The 24,738-nt window shown below is 40.4% G+C and overlaps 1 long non-coding RNA gene across 1 annotated transcript in view; it reads left to right on the top strand.

The window, feature by feature from the left end:
• Positions 1-24,738, top strand: part of LOC140711843 (uncharacterized) — a 480,768-nt gene that overhangs the window by 272,356 nt on the left and 183,674 nt on the right. The window lies entirely within an intron of this gene.

The raw sequence follows: 24,738 nt of genomic DNA, 5'->3' as shown, positions 1-24,738 counted from the left end.
GGAGTTACCCAGGAACCCCGTGGAAGATGGTTCCTTGAGACACACGAAGGAGAGCCTGGGACAGAGCAGGGGTTCAGAGCTGGAGAGATTCATCCCGACTTACTCCGTGGTCGTGATGGGCTCAGCCCTCCATGTGCTGACATACCCAGGGGTCTGTCCTGAAGGTTTTCACCCGGCCAAGATGTTTTCTGTAGAGGAGGAACAGGCAGTCACCAGAGAGCCTGTCTGGAGGGACGTTTCTCAAACCTGAGAAGGCGAGTGGGGGTGAGTTGTGTTCTGGGAGCCAAGAGCAATAATACCCCCTTCTCCTGGCAGGAACACAGGAGAGGTCTGTCTTCCCAATGGACAGCCGGGGGCAGGTGGCTAAATACTATGTGGTGCCTGTGTGATCATCATACGGGCTCTGAGCCTCACGGGGTGCAGCGGGCAGGCAGGTCACAGGGTGCCTGACTGATTCCCGGGAGGCTGTGGGCCCTCAGGCAGCCGCTGTTCTGTGTCAGCGCTAGGCTTGGCCTAGGATGCCCCACAGAACAGGACAGATGGAGCAGAGGCGGACATTTAGGGAGCAGTGACAGAAAGAGTTGATGAGGATGGAGGGAGGTCACGAGGGGAAAGTGCGCAGTGTGGCCTCGCGTGCACCAGCGCTGCCCTGGGAGATGTCTGTTTAACTGAGCCCAGGGAAGGAGCAGGTGTGTGGGGCAGGAGCTGCCTGCAGAGGGAGTGGTGTTAGGCTGGCGGCCGCCAGGTCAGGGAGGAACTGACAGAGTCCGTGTGGGGAGTATGGAAGACGTTGAGGACTTGGGCCGAGGTGACCCTGGTGAGGGTGGACCCTGTTTGGCTACAGGTTCTGCTGAGGGAGATCGGCATCCCCTGGGAAGGCTCCAGGCTGGAGGGACTCTGCCGCCCTCTGGTGGACTGGAAGGGAAGTGTGGGTGGTCGAAGTCCCCGGCAAGGCTACCTGTTTTATTCCGCAAGGATCTGCAAGTTTCAAAGGAGGTCACACATATGTTATGTTACAGCTGCATCACCTTCCAGTCCTGTGAGTCCCAGTCTCTGTGGCTCTACGTTCACTGTTCTCCCTCTTTCACGATCGGATGTCCTGAACGCAGATGTTTGTCGCCTTCTGTGAGTTTGTGTGTGTGTGCAGTAGGTGGCACTGTGTATACCCTGGGGACAGCGATGTCTGGGGCTGAGCACTGCACATGGGCTTGGGAACAGAAGACGGAGCAGCAGGGCGGGAGGGTCAATGCCAGGGGAGTAGCGATAAGTCATTTTCATTTTTTCACTCCCAGGAACTAGAACCCAGGATTCTGACTCCAGGGCACAGTACCACACCCTGCTGGTGTCCCTGGATGTCATGAGTGCTCATAGTGTCATGCTGCCTTGGCATTCATTTTTTAAGGTGTAAATTTATTTGCCTCACATCAGAGGCAGGCCTTGCTCACCATGGCACTTTTCAATACTGTATCTGGTTCAAGTGGCTGCAGTTGGTGGCCAGCAATAAAATCTAAGAAGCATCTCTCCTGCTTGGTGTGCTGGGCTCCTCTCTCTCCATCTACTTTCTTTAAACTGATATTCTGACATTTGCTCTTACATTTAAAGTGACCACTTCTCAATCACAGCATGATCTCCTGATCCCAGTGTTTGCTGCTTGCGTTAAACACGTCCATTAAAGCTCCCTGCTGGAAACCTGTCAGATAAAACCTGGAATTAATAAAGACATTGGCTTACCATTCTCTTCTCTCCTCCCTGCCAGGGGTCACTGACCTCTGTATCTGTGGTCTCCAGGTGTGCCGAGTGCTCCCCAGTGTCTCTAAGTAGTAAAAACACTTACACTTTCACATTGTGGTTCTATCATTATAGCCTCACATGCCATCCAGGGCCTGACATCGAGGCTGCCCTGTGGGACCTGTGCTGGTTGAACCCCTGCTGGAGCTCTTGTTTCGGGACCTGCAGTTCTTCTGGGGACAGGAGATTCCAGCTAACTTGACTGAAAAAGTGATACGTTTCATGGAAAACACTGGGTCAGATGATGTATTCATGGGCTTCAGCTGCCATATCAAACACCTTAGCCTGGGTGAATTAAATAATAGAAATCTATTTTTCACAGTTCTGTGAATAATGTGCTGTTTTAACCACTTTAAAATGTGCAATCAAATGCAATTAACCACAAACACAGTGTTAAGTTACCATCACCACTATTTTTCCTAGAAAATTTTTATCATTTTAAACTGAAACTTTGTATCTTTGAAACTATAATAACTCCCTGTATTTTCCACCCTAGACTTTGATCATCTCTACCCTGTCTCTGTGAATTTGCCTATTCTTGATGTTTCATATAAATGGAATTATATATATATATGTTATTTAGTGTCTGACATATTTCACTTAGCATAATGTTTCCAAAGTCCATGCATCTTCCAGTGGATGTCAGAGCTTCATTCCTCTTTATGGCAGATTAACATTCTCTTATATGTGTGACCACGTTTGTTTATTCATGTGCTGATGAACACTTGGATTGTTTTTATATTTTCTCTTTTGTGAGTAATGCTACAATCAACATTCCCATGCGAGTACCTCTTTCAGTCCTTGGATTCAATTCTTTGGGTATATACCTAGGAATGGATGCTGTTACACATGAGAATTCTAAAATTAGCTTCTTGAGGAACGGCACAACTATTTCTCCTAGTGGCTGCACAGTTTTACAATCTCACCAGCAATGTATGAGGATTCCAAATTCTACATAAGGCTTTCACTTGTTATTTAACATTTGAAAAGAATGGTAGCCATATTTGTAGGTTTAGTGTGGGATCCCATTGTGGCTTTAACTTTATATTTTCCTAATGACTAATGATGTTGAGTTTCTTTTCATGTCCCTCTTGATGATTTGTATATCTTCTTTGAAGAAATGTCTATTTGCGTCCTTTGCCCATTTATATAAATTGGGTGGTTTGTCTCTTTGTTATTGAGTTGTATCAGTTCTTTATATATTCTGGGCATGAAACCATTGTCTATGTGATTTGCAACTGTTATGTCTCATTGTGTGTTTGGTCTTTTTATTATCTTGATAATATCCTTTGATGCACAAAAGGCTTGCATCTTTAGCCCGATTTATCTATTTTTCCTTTTTCTTTCTCATGCATTTGGGTCATTCTTGAGAATCCACTGCACATTTGAGGTCATTAAGTTTTTCCCCTATGTCTTTTTCTAAGATGTTTTTGTGGTTATAGATCTTATAATTAACTCACTCATCCCTTTTTAGATAATTGTTTGATATGGTTGGAAGCATAGTTCTCTAAGTTTATTGTTTTGCATGTGGTTATCTAGTTGTTCCTGCACCATTATTTGAGAGGATGATTGTTCCACCATTAAATTATCTTGAAACCCTTATGCAAGAGCAATGAACCATAAGGGTGAGAGATTATTTCTGGACTCTCAATTCTATCCCTTTGGTCCCTATTTGTATTCTTATGCCAGCAGTTTCTGTTTTTAGTACTTGTAATGTTTTGTGAGATTTCAAATAAGAAAGTTCAAGTTCTGCAATTTATTTTGGCAAAATTGTTTTGGCTCTTTCAGGGGTACTTTTCTAACAGCAAGGAGGCCAATGTTTTGCCATTGGAAAGCTTTTTCTGTCATATTTTGCAGGGGAATTTTGCAGTCTAGGGATCTTTTCAGGAACTTTATCACAAGTAGGTAAATTATCACCACTTCCTTTGCTGAGGTACTGGGTTAAAATGTGTGTTGCCTCCCGTTGAGGAATTGAAAGACCCTGGAAGCACTTGCTTATGTGGTGAGAGACAGTGAGCTCCTTAATGAGGGGCACAGAAGACATTGCTTTGGGACACAATGTTGTTAGGGGAGCTGTGTGCATCTCTACTTCTTTATTTTTTTGTGCAGTTTAGATTTCTGCTGGACACACTAGATATTGAAATCTTTGTTGATTCTATTGGACACACTAGATATTGAAATCTTTGTTGATTCTTTGGCTGACCTGTCAGCTGGAGCTGGAGGACATGCCTGGAAGAGGAGTGACCACCATGGGAAAGAGCAGGGATCAGCAGAGTAAAAGCAGCTGGGACCCAGAGAAGCCAGTGAGGTCTGACTCTTAAAAGCCAAAGACCAGCAGGTGGGTGTCCTCAGGGGCAAATGGACTACACTGGTACCCATTCAAGCAGACTGGAGAAAGGTAAGAGGCTTTGGATATTCCATTTTCTCTCAGTTCTTCAGCAAGAGATTTAGGCCCTGGGCTGGTACTATCCTGCAGCAGAGGCAGGGTGGACAGAAATGCCTGCATATCAGGAGGAAGTCCATGTCATCCTCTCAGACATTGCCCCTGAAGATGGAGAATTTTGTTCAGAGTCCCAGCCTGGGCACATGGGAGGAACAATCTTATTAAAATTAATTTAATAAAACAGTATGCATGCTTTATTCTTCTAGAATAATTATTAATGTCATGTTTTACTATATATCTTTTAAAGGAATGGTGAGAATCATCTATACAATGTATGTTTTACGTGGTCTATTCTATAATTGCAGCTTTCACATATTCTTATAGAATCCATTTCCTTTGGGAACACACAGGCAGTATCTCTGTGTTAATTTCTACTGGGAAATCTTTCTGCAGGGTGGAGAGAGTCACATTTCCTAATGAGAGGTGGAAAGCATCTGATTACCAGAAACAGTGTCCAAATTCTGCTGGTATGATCATGGTGCTGCAGGTGGAGGGCAGTTTAAGGAGGATTCAGGCAAAGCAATTTTGAAAGTCTTTTTCATTGTTTCTGTTTGTTTGTTTGTTTTGTGTTTTGTTTTTTTGCTTTTTGCAAAACCATGGGCAGAAGCCACCACCTGGACCCACCACACGTTGGAATGGATGAGGGACAGAAATGGAGTTCAGTACATTGAGAATGAAATTCAGGAGTGGGGAAGAGGTTTGAGAGGTCAACAGGTGTGAGAGGTGAATGGGTGAATGATGCGAATGTTCAAAACATCTTTCTCCATAATAAGAGAGCATTTAGACCCCTGAGTCAGACAGTGTCCAGGCCAGGGGGAGCAGGATGTTGTCAGCTCTCCTGGGCAAAATTGAGACTCCAGCAGAGTCCAGTTACCTCATCCAGTTTGGTATTTATTCCTATTTTAAAAATGATCCAACAGTATACCATTTTGAAAATATACAAAAATCTCTGTGCTACCATTCATAGATAGACAAGAGGCCCTAAGATGGTGAGAGAATCAGAATGGGGTTTGGGTTTACATTATGTATTTTTTTCTCCCAATATCTACAGAATTCCCTACATCAATTTTTTAATGTAACCCAGTGGGTGTCATTCTCTTTCACAATTACAGACATTTCCAGTTCACGGTTAAAACCCTCGGAAAACCCACACCCTTTCTGCTGTGAGGTACAGGCAGCCATGTGGCATCACCGCTAAACATGCCTTCTGGGACATCAAATTGCTGATTAAGAAAAAGTCATTTCAGTAGATATTGAAGACTTCAATTTTACCCCTCTCACATTTGTAATTCTTCTACCAAGAGGTGATGAATTTTAGTGGTGATTTGCTTTTATAGATTAGTGTAGATTAATGCTTCGGCCAGGGTAAAATTTTTCATTGGGAAAAGCATTCGGCAAAGTCTGGAGACATTGCTGGTTGTCAGAGCTGGGGGAGGGAGTCCTGTTGGCCTTGAGTGGGTAGAGTCCCCAGATAGTGTTGAACATTCTAGACCTCACAGAGCCCCACCAGCATGACCACTACAAAGTTCAATGCTGAGGAGGAGTGGAGAACCCTGATGTGCCTCCCCTAACTTCCCTGGAGCTTTTTACCTTCTCCTTCCATCAGTCTCTACCACTTTCTCACCTCAGCTTGCTCCTTGAACCTTAGTGCCCTCCACTTGAACTTTCCCCCAGTTAAAGACCTGCTGTAATCTCTGCACTTCCTTGGCCCCTTTCTGATCCTTAGTAGGGTGTCCTCTAGAGGGGATCCTCACCTTTCCTGGAGCTTCCCAGGATCCAGATGCCCCTGCCCTGTGTGGGCACCAGGGATATGGCCATGTGCCTGTGTCCCTAAATGTCCTGTCCCTCAGGACTTTTGTGTGAGAGCAGCTGAGGTGATATTACCCTCCCCTACTTTTCTTGGAACATAAAAATATGTACAAACCTTGGAGAGTAAAATTTCTGAATGCATGTCAAAATTTTAAAAATATATATTTTTGCCTCCCAAACTTTACTGGGAAAAATTTATCACACTACCAGCCATGAAAAATGACACCTAATCAGGGTTATTCACTGTATTGTTTGTTTAACAGCAAAATGTTGGGAACAACCTAGACTTTCACCAGCACGATGCTATTTCAACAGATTACCTTATATCTACACAATAGAGTATGATGCAGCTGCATAAAAAATGTAGCATCTGTCAGCTATTCATATGGAAACACCTCCATGTTCTATTTTAATTATAGCATCTAAACATCACAGAATAAGATGCAGTTTTTGTACTAGATCTCACCTTAGAACATTATTTTTACTGTTTTTTTTTGTTTGTTTGTTTTTAATTTAAAGAGCGATTGTCTCACTCTCACACCCAGTCTGAAGTGCAGTGGTGGGATCATAATTGACTGCAACCTCAACCTTGTGAGCTCAAGCGATCCTCCTGCCTCAGCCTCCTGAGTAGCTGGAATCACAGGCACATGCCCCCATGCTTAGCTAATATTTTGTGTTTGTTTCTGTAGAGATGGGGTTTCACCCAGGCAGGTGAAATCATAGGCTTTTCTCAAACTTCTGGGCCCAAGTGATCTATCTGCCCACTTTCACTCCCAAAATGCTGGAATTACAAGCAAGTGTCACCACACCTGATTCTGCCTTTTCTTTATTTAATTGGACTGCAGTCTACTCACGCGTCTCTTTCCCCATCAGGTGATTTCTATTTTTCCTCAATGTCTCAACCATATGTCCATGCCAAAATCCACATGTATTTGCTTTTGTTTAGAATTAGATTTTTTTTTAAGAGAAACCTTAGGAATGGTCTCCTAGCTGATTTTCAGGATTCTAATCTTAACTGTCTAAGCCATATGTTTGCCTTTCCAGATATTGATTACAGTCACTTGTAGAGCATTTAAAGCCTACCAATGCCTGTACCATCCCTCAAGCCTATCTGATTTGGCTGATGTGTGGTGTAGCCCAGAGATTGGTTGTTTAAAACTGCTTTGAAGGAAAAGGGTCATTTTGCAGTGGAGGAACTTTAACCCAGTGATCAAAGTTAATGTCTCCAGTAGTCAGAGAAAATGACATCTTAGGGCATTCTAATATAATGGATGGAGAAGGTGCAGCATCATCCCTGTGGTATTCTTCTACAAACTGTATAACCTGAGTTTAATCGGGAGAAAATATTAGAAAAGTCCAAAATGAGGGTCATGCTACAAAATAAGTAAGTTCTTAAAGGTAAATGCTAACTTTCCCAGATTAAAGAAGACTGAGAGAACAGTACAATGAAGAGCAATATGTGATACTAGATTGTATTCTGGTCCAGAAAAAGGACATTAGTCAGAATATAGAGGGGATTTGGATAAGGTCTTTACAGGTATTCATTTTACAGTGTTAATAATCATTAATTGATTTTGATTATTAGGTGCATATCTATAATGTTAATATTTGGGGAAGTTGAATGAAAAGCATATGAGGACTTTGCCTATTTTTTGAACATTTTAGAAAGCTTGAAATTATTTCAAAATTAAACATGAAAAGGAAAGTAAAGAAATATAGATCTTTTAGATATTTCTATTAAGTGTCCAAAGTTGAAACTCATTTCCCAACTTCTCTTGCCTAGTGCTGGTCACAGTAATCTTCCTGGAAATGCTGTTTGTCATGTTTCTGACCTTCTCAAAGCTTTCCAGTGACTTTTCTTATCTGTGGGATGAAGTTCCCATTACGTAGGCTGCCATTCAGTGTCCTCATAGCATGGCCCTAATCTCCCTTTTTCTTTTATCTGTGTTGAAAGAACTGACCAACATTTTACGTTCTTATGGCCAAACTTGTTCTAATTTTTTCATGCTTGTTTGATGCCCTTCCCCGTCTTCTCAACTTGGGGACTTCAGTCAAGGTGGTGGGAAATATTGTAGAAGAAATATTATAAAGATAGTTATAGGAAATAGTCACAAACCTTCTTGAAAGTCTGGGGTTTGCATAGCTTCAGTAAAAGGTGTGGCTGAAGGCAGCAGAATTATCTTAAAAGCTTAGGGCATAGATACACAGGAATGTAGAGGAGTTTATCTAAATAGCTTGTTTACTCAGTCTGTCCTAAAGCCAACATTTAATCTTATGCTGGGGGAACTACACTCCGGGAGGTTGTCAATGTCAATTACCTTCTAGAGGTGTTTACTCAAAACCTTTGTTATTTTATCTGTACTAAATAAATGCGAATTTCACTGGCAGATCAGGGCCACTGCTGTTAACTCTTTAACTGGCCCTTCTAGGTATCCGTGAGTGACTTGGCCACCTAGCCTGCTCTTTCACTGGATATTAGTGTCTGAGTGTATTTGTTCATCCATTGCTGGGTCAGGGTCTGCCGGATGGACCCAGACAGTTGGTGTCCAATGTGAGGACCTGGCATGTTGGTGCCCAGGTCTGAGGTATAGCTGCAAATAATCATGACAGAACCTTTGAAAACTAAGGAGGAGACTGTGTGGTTGGTAAGCCGGTAAGTCGATAAGTCAGTAAGTCAGTAGGTCATCGGTGCCCGCTTGGGATCTCCAATTTCGAGGGAATTGTTCAGCATAGGCTTTTGTCACGGGACAATAGTTATCAGCACAACAGGAGCAGTATCTAAAAGTATTCAAACAGCTGCTTCAAGCCACTGGAGCCTCGGTTTTGCAGACTCAATTAAGGGACCCAATGCAAATTGTATCACTTAACCCATGGTTCCCAAAAGAAGGTAAGCTAGACATAGAGCTTTAGGAACAAGAGGGGAGAAATCTTTTTGTTTTGTTTTGTTTTGTTTTGTTTTGTTTTGAGGGAGACACAAGAAACAGAAAAGCGGGAGATGTGGGAGTTCAGTCAGGGTGGTGGAAACGATTTTAGAGGAAAAATTATAAAGATAGTTATAGGAAATAGTTACAAACCTTCTTGGAAGGCCGGGGAGGTTGCATAGCTTTAGTAATATATTTGGCTGAAGGCAGCTGAATCTCTTAAAAGGTATAGCTACAAAGGATTGTAGAGGAGTTTACTCAGGTGGTCTTAAGAACAACATTTGATTGTCTGCAGGTGTATGATTGCTCTCTACTCGGGAGGTCGGTAATGTCAATTACGCTCTAGTGGTCATATGTCCTTGAGGACTTGATTTGTGACCAAATCAGAGCACTCACTCTTGGTCTCCACCATCAGGGGGAGGAATCATTTTTGAGTCACATTAGGTGACCAGCCTTAACATGGCTGAGAACCTGAGGTGTTTTTTTTTTTCTTTTGTTTTCCAAATGTGTTAAGCTCCCAGGAGGGCTTGTCATAAGAAATCCCATCCATCTTGGACTTTGGTCATCCTAAGTCTTTTTGCTTGGATAGGGCTGTGGCAACATGAGTCTTTTGCTTTCCTAAGCCTGTTCCTGAGAGTACATATTTTATTTTGTTGGGGTGGAGGAAAAGATCATTGGGGTTGGTTTTTCACCAAGAGGCTGTTGGATTGAGTCACTTAGAATCAATACATCACTGGAAATTCTAATTGTCCATGGCCAGAAGATGGATTCTTTACATTGAGACTTCTAAGTTAAAAAATATTTTAGAGCTCTCTTATTCCAAACGGTTGATCAGAGGATTTAATTTCAAAGAAAGATACCTACCTAATAGTGTTATGGCTAGCCTTAAATTTTCTTTAACGAAATTACAGAGCAAAAATCTGACCTAAAACAAAGTTAATTTTTTTTATAAATTCAAACTGCTTGCCTTAGAACCTATGAGAAAATAAGAATAAAATCCACTTTACCTTGTCATCGAATAGTTAAAAATTTTATACTTTTACTGCTGTATCCTGGATTTAATTTCAGATGAAGGAATCAGCCTTATTTCTTTTGATATTTGTGTGATTTTTGAGTTTTTGAGGTGCTCCTTCACCTCTTTGGGGAAGCCTCATAGATGCTTGGCTAAGACATAATCTTGGTTAAGGCTTATTACTTTCATTTGGGAACTAACACTTTTAGTTAAAAAAAAAAAAATGAAAAGCCAGAAATGTCAGCTGTTAGTCCTAGCTAAAATCTGATAATAAGAAATCTGAGGCCCAGTGCAGTGGCTCATGCCTGTAATCCCAGCACTTGGGGAGGCCGAGGCGGGCGGATCACTAGGTCTGGAGATGCAGACCATCCTGGTTAACACAGTGAAACCCCGTCTCTGTTAAAAATACAAAAAATTAGCTGGACATAGTGGCGCGCGCCGGTAGTCCCAGCTACAGAGGAGGCTGAGGCAGGAGAATGGTGTGAATTCGGGAGGAAGAGGTTGCGGTGAGTTGAGATTGCACCACTACATTCCAGCCTGCGTAAGAGAGCGAGACTCCATCTTTAAAAAAAAAAAAAAAAAAAAAAAAAAAAAAAAAAAAAAATCTGAAAGCATTGCAGTAGGTAGCTGGTCAGACATGAGCAGGGCAGGAGAGATCCTTCCACCTCCACACACTAGAAATGTCAAGTGTTCATCACCAGGTGATGGTCAATAAAGTGGTTTTTAATTCTAAAGTAATATTGGTTGCAGTTAGGTACAGGGAGATACAGTCTCACAATAGATAGAAAACACCTGAAACAGGTGATCAGCAGCTTCCTGATAAGTTCTCAGAAGTTGAGGAAGTGGGCTCATATATACACATTAAGAGGCAACATAATAGAGTTTCTGGTATATGACCTTCAGGAACTTTTTTTATTTTTTTTATTTTTTTTACATTTTACAAGAATTCTTAAAAATTATGTTTTTAAATTTTTTATTGTTTTATTTTATTTTTAAATATTTTCTTTCCATAGGATTTTGGGGATTTGGTATTTCATTACATAAATTCTCTAGTGGTGATTTGTGAGATTTTGGTGCGCCCATCACCAGAGCAGTAGACACTGAACTCAATTTGCAGTCTTTTATCCCTCACCCCCTTCACACCCTTTTCCCCAAGTCTATTTTATCCTTCTTATGCCTTTGCATCCTCGTAGCTTAGCTCCCACTTCTGAGTGAGAATATTCAGTGTTTGGTTTTCCTTTCCTGAGTTACGTCACTTAGAATAATAGTATCCAGTTTCTTCCAGGTTGCTGTGAAATGCATTAATTCATTCCTTTCATGGCTCAGTAGTATTCAATCGTATATATACCACAATTTCTTTATCCACTCATTTATAGTTTACATTCCCACCAGCGGTGTAGACGTGTTCTCTTTTCACCGCTTCCACATCAACATCTATTATTTTTATTTATTTATTTTTGAGATGGAGTCTTGCTCTTTCACCCAGGTTGGAGTGCAGTGGCATGAACTTGGCTCACTGTAACTTCTGCCTCCCATGTTCAAGCCGTTCTTCTGCCTCACCCTCTGGAGTATCTGAGATTACAGGCATGTGCCACCTCACCCAGGTAATTTTTTTGTATTTTTAGTAGAGACAAGGTTTCACCATGTTTCAGCATGTTGTACACGCTGGTGTCAAACTCCTGACCTTAAGTGACCCGCCCATATTGGCCACCTTGGATTACAGGTGTAAGCCTCTGTGCCTGCCCAACAACTATTATTTTTTCATTTTTTGATTATGAACATTCTTGCAGGAGTAAGGTGGTATCACATTGTGGTTTTCATTTGCATTTCCCTGATCGTTAGTGATATTGAGCATTTTTTCATATGTTTTTTAGCCATTTGTATATCTTCTTTTGAGAATTGTTTATTCACATACTTAGCCCACTTTTTCATGGGATTGTTTATTTGCTAATTTGTTTGAGCTTCTTGTAGATTCTGGATATTGGTTATCTTTCAGATGTATAGAGTGTGAAGATTTTCTTTCCCTCTGTGGATATATGTCTACTCCGCTGACTGTTGCTTTGCTGTGCAGAAGCTCTTTAGTTTAATTCTCACCTATTTATTTTTGCTTTTGTTGCATTTGCTTTTGGGTTCTTGATCATAAACATTTCGTCTAAGCCAATGTCCAGAAGGATATTTCCAATATCATCTTCTAGAATTTTCATAGTTTCAGGCCTTAGATTTAAGTCCTTGATTCATCTGGAGTTCATTTTTGTATAAGTTGAAAGATGGGGATCTAGTTTTATTCTCCTACTTTCGGTTTGCCAATTATTTCAGCACCGTTTGTTGAATAAGGTGTCCTTTACCCATTTTATGTTTTGGTTTGCTTTGTCAAAGATAAGTTGGCTGTAAGTATTTAGGTTTATTTCTGGGATCCGTATTCTGTTCCGTTGGTCTATGTGCCTATTTTTATACCAGTACCATGCTATTTGGTGACTATGGACCCAGAGAATTATTTCAAGTCAGGTGATGTGACACCACCAGATTTGTTCTTTTTGCTTAGTCTCACTTTGGGTATGTTGGTTCTTGTTTGGTTCCATATAAATTTTAGAATTGTTTTCTCTAGTTTTGTGAAGAAGGATGGTGGCGTTTTAATTGAATGTGTAGATTGCTTTTGTCAGTGTGGCCATTTTCACAATAATGATTCTATTCATCCATGAGCATGGGGTGCATTTTCATTTTTTGCGTCATCTATGATTTCTTTCAGCAGTGTTTTGTAGCTTTTCTTGAGGTCTTTCACCTCCTTGCTTAGATATATTCTGAGTTATTATTTCTTTAAAACTGCTGTCATAAAAGGGGTTCAGTTCTTGATTCTCTGCTTGGTCACCGTTGGTGTGTAGCAGAGCTTCTGATTTGTGCACATTAATTTTGTATACTGAAACTTTGCTGAATTCATTTATCTGTTCTAGCAGCTTTTTGGAGGAGTCCTTAGGGTCTTCTAGGTATGTAGTTATATCATCAACACACAGTGACAGTTTTATTTCTTCTTTACCAGTTTGGATGCCCTTTATTTATTTCCCTTGTTTGATTGATTTGGCTAGGACTTTCAGTACTCTGTTGAATAAAAGTGGTGAGAGTGGCCATCCTTGTTTTGATCCCCTGCTGAGAGTGGATGCTTTCAACTTTTTCTCATTCAGTATTATGTTGGCTGTGGGTTTGTGTGCCAATTTTGCTGAGCGTTGTAATCATAAAACGATGTTGGATGTTGTCGAGTACCTTTTCAGTGTCTACTGAGAGGATCATGAGATTTTTAAATTCTGTTTATGTGGTGTACCACATTTATTGACTCGTGTATGTGGAACCATTCCTGCATCCCTAATGTGAAACCTACTTGATCATGGTGGGTTATATTTCTGATTCAGTTAGCTAGTCTTTCGTTAAGAATTTCTGCATCTGTGTGCATCAGGGATTTTGGTCTGTAGTTTTCTTTGTTATGTCCTTTTCTGGGTTTGGTATTAGGGTGATACTGGCTCCATAGAATGATTTAGGGAGAATTCCATCTTTTTCTAGCATATGGAATAGTGTCAAATGAATTGGTACCAACTCTTCTTTGAATGTCTGGTAGAATTCAGCTGTGAATCTGTCTGGTCGTGGAATTTGTTTTGTTGTTAATTTTTAAATTATCTTTTCCATCTTGTTGCTTTTTGTCGGTCTGTTCAGGGTTTTGAATTCTTCCTGATTTAATCTAGGAGGGTTTTACTTTTCCAGGAATTTATTCATCCACTCTAGGTTTTCTAGTTTATGCACATAAATGTGTTCATACTACTTTTGAATGATCTTTTGTATTTCTATGGCATTGGTGGTAATAACTCCCATTTCATTTCTAAATGAGCTTATTTGGTTCATCTCTCTTCTTTTCTTGGTTAATCTTGCCAATGGTCTATCAATTTTATTTATTTTTCCAAAAAGCACGCTTTACATTGTATTTATAGTGTGTATTATTTTGTTTCAACTTCATTTAGTTCTGCTCTGATCTTGGTTATTTTCTTTCTTCTGCTGGGTTTGGCTTTGGTGTCTTCTTGTTTCTTGAATTTCAAGAAATGTAACCTTATACTGTCTATTTGTGCTCTTTCAGTCATTTTTATGTAGGCAATTAAAGCAATGAACATTTAACACACTCTTTGCAGAATGCCAGAGGTTTTGATAGGATGTGTCACTATTGTTCAGATCAACTAGTTTTTAAATTTCCATCTTGATTTCACATTTGACCCTACTGATCATTCAGGAGCAAGTTATTTAATTTCCATATGTTTGCATGGTTTGAAAGGTTCCTTTTGGAGTTGATGTCCAGTTTAATTCTACTGTTGTCTGATAGATTACTTCATATAATTTCAATTTTCTTAAGTTTTTTGAGACTTGTTTTGTGGCCTATTCTATGGCCTAATTGAAGAAAGTTCCATGTGCTGATGAATAGAATGTATATTCTGGGTTGTTGGGTAGAATATCCTGTAAATATTTCTTAAGTCTCTTGGCTCTAGGGCATAGTTTAAATCCCTTGTTTCTTTCTTGTCTTTCTGTCTTGGAGACGTGTCTCGTGCTCTCAGTAGAGTACTGAGGTCCTTCACTATTACTGTGTTACTCTCCATCTCATTTCCTAGTTCTAGTAGTAATAGTTATATAAATTTGGGAGATCCAGTGTTAGGCACATATGTATTTAGGATTGTGATATTTTTCTGTTGGACAAGTCCTTTTATTGTTATATAATGTCCTTCTTTGTCTTTTTTAACTGCTGTTGCTTTAAAGTTAGTTTTTTCTGATATAAGAATAGTTACTCCTGCTCACTTTTGTGGCCATTTGCATGGGGTATCTTTATCTACCCTTTTACCTTAAGTTTGTATGATCCTTTATGGTTAGGAGAGTCTCTTGAGGGCAGCAGATACTTGCTTGGTGCATTATTATCAATTCTGCAATTCTGTATCTTTTAAGTGGAGCATTTAGACCACTTACATTCAATGTTAGTATTGAGATGTCAGGTACTGTTCCATTAAACCTGCTATTTGTTGCCTGAATACATTGGCTTTTTTCATTTGTTTATTGTGTTTTTGTTTTATAGGTCCTGTGAGATTCATGCTTAACGAGGTTCTGTGTTGATGTATTTCCAGGATTTGTTTCAAAATTTGGAGCTCCTTTGAGCAGTTATTGTAGTGCTGGCTCGGTAGTGGCAAATTCTCTCAGCATTTGTTTGTCTGAAAAAGACTGTTTTCTTTCCTTTATTTATCAACTTTAGTTTTGCTGGATATAAAACTCTTGGCTGATAATTTCTTTTTTTTTTAATTTATTTATGATTATTATACTTTAAGTTGTAGGGTACATGTGCATATCGTGCAGGTTTGTTACATATGTATACTTGTGCCATGTTGGTGTGCTGCACCCATCAACTCGTCATTTACATCAGGTATAACTCCCAATGCAATCCCTCCCCCCTCCCCCCTCCCCATGATAGGCCCCAGTGTGTGATGTTCCCCTTCCCGAGTCCAAGTGATCTCATTGTTCAGTTCCCACCTATGAGTGGGAACATGCGGTGTTTGTTTTTCTGTTCTTGTGATAGTTTGCTAAGAATGATGGTTTCCAGCTGCATCCATGTCCCTACAAAGGACACAAACTCATCCATTTTTATGGCTGCACAGTATTCCATGGTGTATATGTGCCACATTTTCTTAATCCAATCTGTCACTGATGGACATTTGGGTTGATTCCAAGTCTTTGCTATTGTGAATAGTGCTGCGATAAACATACGTGTGCATGTGTCTTTATAGCAGCATAATTTATAATCCTTTGGGTATATACCCAGTAATGGGACGGCTGGGTCATATGGTACATCTAGTTCTAGGTCCTTGAGGAATCGCCATACTGTTTTCCATAATGTTTGAACTAGTTTACAATCCCACCAGCAGTGTAAAAGTGTTCCTATTTCTCCACATCCTCTCCAGCACCTGTTGTTTCCTGACTTTTGAATGATCGCCATTCTAACTGGTGTGAGATGGTATCTCATTGTGGTTTTGATTTGCATTTTTCTGATGGCCAGTGATGATGAGCATTTTTTCATGTGTCTGTTGGCTGTATGAATGTCTTCTTTTGAGAAATGTCTGTTCATATCCTTTGCCCACTTTTTGATGGGGTTGTTTGTTTTTTTCTTGTAAATTTGTTTGAGTTCTTTGTAGGTTCTGGATATTAGCCCTTTGTCAGATGAGTAGATTGCAAAAATTTTCTCCCATTCTGTAGGTTGCCTGTTCACTCTGATGGTAGTTTCTTTTGCTGTGCAGAAGCTCTTTAGTTTATTGAGATCCCATTTGTTAATTTTGGCCTTTGCTGCCGTTGCTTTTGGTGTTTTAGACATGAAGTCTTTGCACATGCCTATGTCCTGAATGCTACTACCTAGGTTTTCCTCTAGGATTTTTATGGTATTAGGTCTAACATTTAAGTCTCTAATCCATCTTGAATTAATTTTCGTATAAGGAGTAAGGAAAGGATCCAGTTTCAGCTTTCTACTTATGGCTAGCCAATTATCCCAGCACCATTTATTAAATAGGGAATCCTTTCCCCATTTCTTGTTTGTCTCAGGTTTGTCAAAGATCAGATGGCCGTAGATGTGTGGTATTATTTCTGAGGACTCTGTTCTGTTCCATTGGTCTATATCTCTGTTTTGGTACCAGTACCATGCTGTTTTGGTTACTGTAGCCTTGTAGTATAGTTTGAAGTCAGGTAGCGTGATGCCTCCAGCTTTGTTCTTTTGACTTAGGATTGTCTTGGACATGCGGGCTCTTTTTTGGTTCCAAATAAACTTTAAGGCTGTTTTTTCCAATTCTGTGAAGAAGCCCATTGGTAGCTTGATGGGAATGGCATTGAATCTATAAATTACCTTGGGCAGTATGGCCATTTTCACGATATTGATTCTTCCTATCCATTAGCATGGTATGTTCTTCCATTTGTTTGTGTCCCCTTTTATTTCACTGAGCAGTGGTTTGTATTTCTCTTTGAAGAGGTCCTTTACATCCCTTGTAAGTTGGATTCCTAGGTATTTTATTCTCTTTGAAGCAATTGTGAATGGAAGTTCATTCCTGATTTGGCTCTCTGTTTGTCTGTTACTGGTGTATAAGAATGCTTGTGATTTTTGCCCATTAATTTTGTATCCTGAGACTTTGCTGAAGTTGCTTATCAGCTTAAGGAGATTTTGGGCTGAGACAATGGGGTTTTCTAAATATACAATCATTTCATCTGCAAACAGGGACAATTTGACTTCTTCTTTTCCTAACTGAATCCCCTTGATTTCTTTCTCTTGCCTGATTGCCCTAGCCAGAACTTCCAACACTATGTTGAATAGGAGTGGTGAGAGAGGGCATCCCTGTCTTGTGCCAGTTTTCAAAGGAAATTTTTCCAGTTTTTGCCATTCAGTATGATATGAGCTGTGGGTTTGTCATAAATAGCTCTTATTATTTTTAGGAATGTTCCATCAATACCGAATTTATTGAGCGTTTTTAGCATGAAGGACTGTTGAATTTTGTCAAAAGCCTTTTCTGCATCTATTGAGATAATGATGTGGTTCTTGTCTTTGGTTCTGTTTATATGCTGGATTATGTTAATTGATTTGCGAATGTTGAAGCAGCCTTGCATCCCAGGGATGAAGCCCACTTGATCATGGTGGATAAGCTTTTTGATGTGTTGCTGAATCCGGTTTGCCAGTATTTTATTGAGGATTTTTGCATCGATGTTCACCAGGGATATTGGTCTAAAATTCTCTTTTTTTGTTGTGTCTCTGCCATGCTTTGGTATCAGGATGATGTTGGCCTCATAAAATGAGTTAGGGAGGATTCCCTCTTTTTCTATTGATTGGAATAGTTTCAGAAGGAATGGTACCAACTCCTCCTTGTAACTCTGGTAGAATTCAGCTGTGAATCCATCTGGTCCTGGACTTTTTTTGGTTGGAAGGCTATTAATTATTGTCTCCATTTCAGAGCCTGCTGTTGGTCTATTCAGGGATTCAACTTCTTCCTGGTTTAGTCTTGGAAGAGTGTAAGTGTCCAGGAAATTATCCATTTCTTCTAGATTTTCCAGTTTTTTTGCATAGAGGTGTTTATAGGATTCTCTGATGGTAGTTTGTATTTCTGTGGGGTCGGTGGTGATATCCCCTTTATCATTTTTAATTGCATCGATTTGATTCTTCTCTCTTTTCTTCTTTATTAGTCTTGCTAGTGGTCTGTCAATTTTGTTGATCTTTTCAAAAAACCAACTCCTGGATTCATTGATTTTTTGGAGGGTTTTTTGTGTCTCTATCTCCTTCAGTTCTGCTCTGATCTTAGTTATTTCTTGCCTTCTGCTAGCTTTCGAATGTGTTTGCTCTTGCTTCTCTAGTTCTTTTAATTGCGATGTTAGAGTGTCAATTTTAGATCTTTCCTGCTTTCTCTTGTGGGCATTTAGTGCTATAAATTTCCCTCTACCCACTGCTTTAAATGTGTCCCGGAGATTCTGGTATGTTGTATCTTTGGTCTCATTGGTTTCAAAGAACATCTTTATTTCTGCCTTCCTTTCGTTATGTACCCAGTAGTCATTCAGGAGCAGGTTGTTCAGTTTCCATGTAGTTGAGCGGTTTTGATTGAGTTTCGGAGTCCTGAGTTCTAGTTTGATTGCACTGTGGTCTGAGAGACAGTTTTTTATAATTTCTGCTCTTGTACATTTGCTGAGGAGTGCTTTACTTCCAATTACGTGGTCAATTTTGGAGTAAGAATGATGTGGTGCTGAGAAGAATGTATATTCTGTTGATTTGGGGTGGAGAGTTCTATAGATGTCTATTAGGTCTGCTTGCTGCAGAGATGAGTTCAATTCCTGGATATCCTTGTTAACTTTCTGTCTCGTTGATCTGTCTAATGTTGACAGTGGAGTGTTGAAGTCTCCCAGTATTATTGTATGGGAGTCTAAGTCTCTTTGTAAGTCTCTAAGGACTTGCTTTATGAATCTGGGTGCTCCTGTATTGGGTGCATATATATTTAGGATAGTTAGCTCTTCCTGTTGAATTGATCCCTTTACCATTATGTAATGGCCTTCTTTGTCTCTTTTGATCTTTGATGGTTTAAAGTCTGTTTTATCAGAGACTAGTATTGCAACCCCAGCTTTTTTTTGTTCTCCATTTGCTTGGTAAATCTTCCTCCATCCCTTTATTTTGAGCCTATGTATGTCTCTACGTGTGAGATGGGTCTCCTGAATACAGCAGACTGATGGGTCTTGACTCTTTATCCAGCTTGCCAGTCTGTGTCTTTTAATTGGAGCATTTAGTCCATTTACATTTAAGGTTAAGATTGTTATGTGTGAACTTGATCCTGCCATTATGATATTAACTGGTTATTTTGCTCGTTAGTTGATGCAGTTTCTTCCTAGCCTTGATAGTCTTTGCATTTTGGCATGTTTTTGCAATGGCTGGTACCGGTTGTTCCTTTCCATGTTTAGTGCTTCCTTCAGGGTCTCTTGTAAGGCAGGCCTGGTGGTGACAAAATCTGTAAGCATTTGCTTATCTGTAAAGGATTTTATTTCTCCTTCACTTATGAAACTTCGTTTGGCTGGATATAAAATTCTGGGTTTAAAATTCTTTTCTTTAAGAATGTTGAATATTGGCCCCCACTCTCTTCTGGCTTGAAGAGTTTCTGCCGAGAGATCTGCTGTTAGTCTGATGCGCTTCCCTTTGTGGGTAACCCGACCTTTCTCTCTGGCTGCCCTTAAGATTTTTTCCTTCATTTCAACTTTCGTGAATCTGGCAATTATGTGTCTTGGAGTTGCTCTTCTCGAGGAGTATCTTTGTGGCGTTCTCTGTATTTCCTGGATTTGAATGTTGGCCTGCCCTACTAGGTTGGGGAAGTTCTCCTGGATGATATCCTGAAGAGTGTTTTCCAACTTGGTTCCATTTTCCCCCTCACTTTCAGGCACCCCAATCAGACGTAGATTTGGTCTTTTTACATAATCCCATACTTCTTGCAGGCTTTGTTCATTTCTTTTTCTTCCTTTTTCTTTTGGTTTCTCTTCTCACTTCATTTCATTCATTTGATCCTCAATCGCTGACATTCTTTCTTCCAGTTGATCAAGTCGGTTACTGAAGCTTGTGCATTTGTCACGTATTTCTTGTGTGATGGTTTTTGTCTCTTTCATTTCGTTTATGACCTTCTCTGCATTAATTACTCTAGCCATCAATTCTTCCACTTTTTTTTCAAGATTTTTAGTTTCTTTGCGCTCAGTACGTAATTCATCCTTTAGCTCTGAGAAATTTGATGGACTGAAGCCTTCTTCTCTCATCTCGTCGAAGTCATTCTCCGTCCAGCTTTGATCCGTTGCTGGCGATGAGCTGCGCTCCTTTGCCGGGGGAGATGTGCTCTTATTTTTTGAATTTCCCGCTTTTCTGCCCTGCTTTTTCCCCATCTTTGTGGTTTTATCTGCCTCTGGTCTTTGATGATGGTGATGTACTAATGCGGTTTTGGTGTAGGTGTCCTTCCTGTTTGATAGTTTTCCTTCTAACAGTCAGGACCCTCCTTTGTAGGTCTGTTGGAGATTGCTTGAGGTCCACTCCAGACCCTGTTTGCCTGGGTATCAGCAGCAGAGGCTGCAGAAGATAGAATATTTCTGAACAGCGAATGTGCCTGTCTGATTCTTGCTTTGGAAGCTTCCTCTCAGGGGTGTACTCCACCCTGTGAGGTGTGGGGTGTCAGACTGCCCCTAGTGGGGGATGTCTCCCAGTTAGGCTACTCCGGGGTCAGGGACCCACTTGAGCAGGGAGTCTGTCCCTTCTCAGATCTCAACCTCCGTGTTGGGAGATCCACTGCTCTCTTCAAAGCTGTCAGACAGAGTCGTTTGCGTCTGCAGAGCTTTCTGTGCGTTTGTTATTGTTTACTGTGCCCTGTCCCCAGAGGTGGAGTCTACAGAGACAGGCAGGTTTCCTTGAGCTGCTGTGAGCTCCACCCAGTTCGAGCTTCCCAGTAGCTTTGTTTACCTACTTAAGCCTCAGCAATGGCGGGCGCCCCTCCCCCCGCCTCTCTGCTGCCTTGCCGGTAGATCACAGACTGCTGTGCTAGCAATGAGGGAGGCTCCGTGGGTGTGAGACCCTCTCGGCCAGGTGTGGGATATGATCTCCTGGTGTGCCTGTTTGCTTAAAGCGCAGTATTGGGGTGGGAGTTACCCAATTTTCCAGGTGTTGTGTGTCTCAGTTCCCCTGGCTAGGAAAAGGGATTCCCTTCCCCCTTGCACTTCCCAGGTGAGGCAATGCCTCGCCCTGCTTCAGTTCTTGCTGGATGGGCTGAAGCAGCTGACCAGCACCGATCCTCCAGCACTCCCCAGTGAGATGAACCCAGTACCTCAGTTGAAAATGCAGAAATCACCGGTCTTCTGTGTCGCTCGCACTGGGAGTTGGAGACTGCAGCTGTTCCTATTCGGCCATCTTGCTCCACCCCCCCGATAATTTCTTTTAAGGAGGCTGCAGTTAGTTATGCATGCCCATTTAGGGTATTCTTCCGTTATTGAAGATTACTAATATCACATGTGTTGAAAAGCTTTTGGGATTATTCACTTAATTGATGAGTACTCATTTCGTTTTACTTTAATTTGATACCATGTGCAAACAATATATAAACATAGGTACAGACATATACATACATGTGATACCACATAGAACATATCCATGTACACATAAAGATAGAGGGAGACAGCAATACTTTAGATTTTTGATTTTAAAACTTTATGCTTGGAACCCATAAAACTCATTTTTAAAAAAAAAAAAAAGCTGTATTTAAGTTGTGGTTTTGTAAATTGAAAAAGGTAACATTTATCTGAGGAAGCGCTTGCTGAGTTTTAGAGAAAGTAGGTAGTAAATTTACATCTTAAATCAGAGGGAGAGAGAGAGAAGGAATTTGGGTGTGTTCAAAGAAGATTAAAAATAAATGCCAAGGTAACACAATAATGATAGGAATTTGTAACAGAATTTTATATGGAGACCGATTTTGTTGACATACATGGCTTTTATTTTGGTCTGTGTTTTCCAATTGTACTCCAGGAAACTTACTACACAGGCTCCCTTCTTAAGTGCTGGTGGGCCACTGCACATGCAGACAGCCCGCTTTAAGGGAAGAATCAAAGGAGAAGAGATGCAGACCCCAGAATTATGCCAACATAGAAAAGCCTAAGTCAAAGGTCAAACCACACACATGAAATCTCATCACCGGTTTGGCCCTGTTTTGAGTGTACTTTACTTTCCTTAATTTTTGCTCTAAGGCTTTTAAATAAACTTTCACTTCTGCTGTAAAACTTGCCTCAGTCTCTTCTTCTGCCTTATGACCCTTAGTTGAATTCTTTCCTCTGAAGAAACAAGAGTTCAGGCTACTGCAGACTTGTACAGATTTGCTAATATATTTTAGTGCCATTTAACAGAAAGAATATATATATATTCCTATATGTATACATATATATAACATATATGTATTCATAGAGACCTTGAATCTACATTCTTGCTGCACTTTCTGTAAACAATCCAGGTATAAGACTAAAACTTATTTTGGAAATACATTGGTCCCATATGATTTCTATTTCATAAAAATGGGAAACAGGAGGGGGAAGATTATTTTTCAGAAGAAAACAACAGAGCAACAGGTATTATATTTTAGATGTATTCATTTATTTTTTGAATTTTGTTATTTACCTACAATTTGGACTTAATCCTAAATTTTTTCCGGGCTACAAGTTTTAAAACTAATGGTTTCAGAATTTTCTTCCATTTTTCTTCCATTTTGGTATATTATAAATTAAAACTGCTTTTAAAATTTGTATCATTTTTTTAAATTACACTTTTAAGTTCTGGGATACATGTGCAGAACCTACAGGTTTGTTACATAGGTATACACGTGCCATGGTGTTTTGCTGCACCCACTAACCCATCAGCTACATTAGGTATTTCTCCTAATGCTATCCCTCCCCTAGCCTCTCACCCCTCAACAGGCCCCAGTGCATGATGTTCCCCTCCCTGTGTCCATGTGTTCTCATTGTTCAACTCCCACTTATAAGTGAGAACATGCAGTGTTTGGTTTTCTGTTCCTGTGTTAGTTTGCTGAGAATGATGGTTTCCAGCTGCATCCATCATCCTTTATTATGGCTGCATCAAATTCCATGGTGTATATGGACCACATTTTCTTTATTCAGTCTCTCATTGATAGGCATTTGGGTTGGTTCCAAGTTTTTGCTATTGAGAATGGTGTTGCAATAAACATATGCATGCATGTGTCTTTATAGTAGAATGATCTATAACCCTTTGGGTATACAATCAGTAATAGGATTACTGGGTCAAATGGCATTTCTTGTTCTAGATCCCTGAGGAATCGCCACACTGTCTTCCACAATGGTTGAACTAATTTACACTCCCACCAACAGTGTAAAAGCATTCCTATTTCTCCTCATCCTCTCCAGCATCTGTTGTTTCCTGACCTTTTAATGATCACCACTCTAACTGGTGTGAGATGGTGTCTCACTGTGGTTTTGATTTGCATGTCTCTAATGACCAGTGATGGTAAGCTTTTATTCATACCTTTGTTGGTTACATAAATGTCTTATTTTGAGAAGTGTCTGTTCATGTGCTTTGCCCACTTTTTGTTGGGGTTGCTTTTTTCTTGTAAATGTGTTTAAGTGTCTTGTAGATTCTGGATATTAGCCTTTTGTCAGATGTGTAGATTAAACGTTGCAAGCTGAAACTAGATGACTTATGTAAACTTCTGGAGAAACCATAGCAACTTATACATAAACAACCTTTATGCCTGTTGATGAGTAGACTACACAAAAGGTACACATGAACACTGGGTTCAGACTGCAATTCAGAGAATTGTGTCAGATTGTAATTGCAATTGGAAGATGCTTCAGAAACTCTAGGAAACTTAGTCTATAGACTGCTCCAGACATTACAGGGGAGCCAACATACAACTGAAAGGGTTAGAGTGATGTTTGCCAAACAAATTACTCTAATTGAAGCAGCAGTTGTGTGACTTGAATACGGTTCCAAGACTATACTGTCCCTTTGTTACTGTGACTTCCCTTTGCCCTTTTCTGATTTGTCTTCATCCCCTTTTCCAATGGACATGAATTCTTAAGAATGAGCCTTCCTAGTCATATAGGATCAGATGAAACATACAGCCACAGGGGTCTTCTACAATGCTTTCTCTGAGAGCTTTTGAAGAATTGTGGGGCCAGGTGTGCTTGCACAGGCCTGTAATCCCAGCCTGAGAGTCCAAGGCGGGGGGGACCACTTGAAACCAGGAGTTTAAGACCAGCCTAAGCAACAAAGGGAGATCACATCTTTACAAAACAAAATAAATCAAATTAGTCAGGTGCAGTGTACATGCCTATAGTCTCAGACAGTTTGGAGGCTAAGGTGGGAGGACCACTTCAGTCCAGGAGTTCAAGGCTGCAGTGAGTACACTCTAGGCGACAGAGCAATATTGTGTCTCTTGAAGAAGAAGAAGAAGAAGAAGAAGAAGAAGAAGAAGAAGAAGAAGAAGAAGAAGAAGAAGAAGAAGAAGAAGAGGAGGAGGAGGAGGAGGAGGAGGAGGAGGAGGAGGAGGAGGAGGAGGAGGTGGAGGAGAAGGAGAGGAGAGAAGAAGAAGAAGAAGAAGAAGAAGAAGAAGAAGAAGAAGAAGCAGCAGCAGCAGCAGCAGCAGGAGGAGGAGGAGGAGGAGGAGGAGGAGGAGGAAGAAGAAGAAGAAGAAGAAGAAGAAGAA

The sequence above is a fragment of the Chlorocebus sabaeus genome, chromosome 6 (assembly GCF_047675955.1).
Source record: "Chlorocebus sabaeus isolate Y175 chromosome 6, mChlSab1.0.hap1, whole genome shotgun sequence".
NCBI classification, from domain to species: Eukaryota; Metazoa; Chordata; class Mammalia; order Primates; family Cercopithecidae; genus Chlorocebus; species Chlorocebus sabaeus.
Note: the sequence above shows the minus strand (reverse complement) of the source record. Positions and strands in the feature narration are given on the sequence as shown.